Genomic DNA, 3,064 nt, shown 5'->3' on the forward strand with positions numbered 1-3,064 from the left:
GGGTGGCAATGACGACGGCGTCGGGGCAGGGCACAGCGAGGGGAGCGGCAGACGGTGTCGGGGCAGCCTGGCGGAGTCGAGGTGGTCGTCGCATTGAGGAGATCGAACTGGAGGGAGGAGAATGGAGAGTCTGGGCAAAATTTCCTAACTGTTGTCTTATATACCCAATCCTTTAGTCCTGGTTGGTGGCTCAAATCGGGACGAAAGGCCCCCTTTCGTCCCGATTCGAGCTACCAACTGGGACTAAAGCCCTTTGCTACCGCATCCACAAGTTTAGTCCCACCTCGCTAGTTGAGAAAGGCTCAGAGTGGTTTATAAGCGCTGCTGCCGCTACCCGCTCGAGCTCCTCTCAACTGCAGGCAGTACATGCCTATTTGACGCCATGTTGGGCCTGGTTGCACAGCGGGCCTGCATCCTGGCCCATTTCTAGGGTTTCTAGTCATATGCAGGCCGTGGTGGCAAGTAGGTGGGCCTTTTTTGCATCTGTAATGTTTTTAAAATTTTAATGTTATTTTTTGCATATGTTATTTGTAGTTATACAATTTTAGTTGCGTAAATTTTATATAATTTTAGTTACATAAAGTTTATATAATTTTAGTTGCATAACTTTTATTTTTTATAGTGTCTTTTTAGTTTTATAAAATCTTTATAGTTTTCTATTAAAGTTTGTAACAAAAAATACTCTACGAAAATTCTTTGTACTATTAAAGTTTTTAACAAATAAGTACTTTGATATTATTTTTAATATTATTTTGATTCTTTTTGAGTTGATTCTTTTTGCTGTTGAAGAATATTATATATAATTGATTCTTTTTAGTTCATTCTTTTTGCTTTGAGAGTTTTATAAAAACTTTTTAGTTTATTCTTTTTGCTGTTAGAGTTTTATAATAGCTTTTTTATTCATTCTTTTTGCTATTAGTTCATTCTTTGAGCTAAACGACCCAGAAATTGAAAAGCAGTATAAATGAACTCTGAAAAGGTTGAAAGTTGGCATGGTCTCATCATTTCACCCACGTAGCATGTGCTAAAAAGTTGAGAGGGTTACGGCAAAAACTGGATGGACTTCGTGTACAAAATGGACAATTTCTTTCGAAGTATCAAGGTTTCGGATGAAAACTCATCTGTTACAAAGGCATTTAACTTTTTAAAACTTATTTTAACTCCAGACTTTTTGTGCGTTCAACATGGGACGAAATCACTATTCTGACCCTTTGAACGAACTTTGTCACAAAATGAACTCGACGTGAAAGTATTTCACGATCTGACCCTTTTAGCAACGCCATAGCCCGCGGCGTTTCTGCTCAAAGAAGAAACGCCGAGATAGCTAGCGCTTCTGATCAAAGAAGAAACGCCGAGGTAGCTAGTGTTGCGGACCAGGTAAGAAACGCCGAAGGCGCTGGCGTTTCTGGCCATCATAGAAATGCCAAAGAACCATGGCGTTGCTGCCCTTTTTCATGTGCATGTGGAACTTGGATGAACAACCTAATTAATAAGGCTAATTAATTATGACCAAAGAGGGCAGCAACGCCATGGTCATTGGCGTTTCCATGATGGGCTGCAATGCCAGCGCCTTGGGCGTTTCTTACCTGGTCCGCAACGCTAGCTACCTCGGCATTTCTTCTTTGGTCAGACACGCTAGCTACCTCGGCGTTTCTATATTGGACAGAAACGCCGCGGGCTATGGCATTGCTAAAAGGGTCAGATCATGAAATACTTTAACGTCGAGTTCATTTTGTGACAAAGTTTGTTTAAAGGGTCAGAATAGTGATTTCGTCCTTCAACATGCACCATTCAAAGCCACATCATCAGTTTTCAACCATTTCTGACTACATTTGCTATTTTTCATGTATTTACTGATTTATTTTAGCTAAATGACCTTGAAATTGAAAAGAAATACAAATAAACTCTGAAAATATTAAAAGTTAACATGGTATCATCAATTCACCCACGTAGCATGTGCCAAAAAGTTGAGAGAGTTACGGCAAAAACTGGATGCACTTCATATGCAAAATGGATAATCTCATTCGAAGTCAGGGTTGCGGACGAAAAATCATCCGTTACGAAGTCATTTTTTTATTATTTCAACTCCAGAATTTTTGTGCGTTCAACATGCACCATTCAAAGTCACACCATCAATTTTCAACCCTTTTTGAGTTCATTTGCTATTTTTCATGCATTCACTGATTTGTCTTAGCTAAATGACCCTAAAATTAAAAAGCAGTACAAATAAACTCTCAAAAGGGTGAAAGTTGGCATGGTATCATAATTTCACCCACGTACATGTGCTAAAAAGTTCAGAGGGTTATGCCAAAAACTGGATGCACTTCGTGTACAAAATGTACAATCTCTTTCGAAGTATCATGGTTCGGACGAAAACTGATCTGTTACAAAGGCATTTATTTTTTTAACTTATTTCAACTCCAGACTTTTCGTGCGTTCAACATGCACCATTTAGACCCACATCATCAATTTTCAACTCTTTCTGACTTCATTTCCTATTTTTCATGCATTTATTGATTTGTTTTAGCTAAATGAACCTGAAATTGAAAAGCGGTACAAATGAACTCTGAAAAGGTTGGAACTTGCCATGTGCCAAAAAGTTGAGAAAATTACGGCAAAAAATGGATGCACTTCGTGTACAAAATGGACAGTCTCTTTCGAAGTATCAGGATTTTGAACGAAAACTCATCTGGTTTAAATGGTGGGATTTGTTCTCCTTGAGAAACATTGGATGGGAGCTGCCAGGAAATTGTATTTAATTACTTTAAGTATTTAAATTCTAATAATTACTTGCTAAGTTACAACTTGTGATCAGATTTACTTCCTTAGGTGTTGGTCGAGAGTTAGGGATAAAGAAATTTTTGTTTGATCGACTTATTAAGGAAGTTTGAGTCGGCATCGTGTACCCTCTTTGTAAAAGCAAGTTATATTTTGAAGTTTAGACAGCATCGTGTACCGGATGAAGCGGTCGACTTTGGGTGTCGCTGTTATTTATTTTCTATTAATTTTCTATGTGGAAATTACACTTGGCTCTAGGTCTGTTGTTTTCGACGGGTTGCGTGCT

This window comes from Triticum aestivum, chromosome 4A (assembly GCF_018294505.1).
Source record: "Triticum aestivum cultivar Chinese Spring chromosome 4A, IWGSC CS RefSeq v2.1, whole genome shotgun sequence".
Classification (NCBI taxonomy): Eukaryota; Viridiplantae; Streptophyta; class Magnoliopsida; order Poales; family Poaceae; genus Triticum; species Triticum aestivum.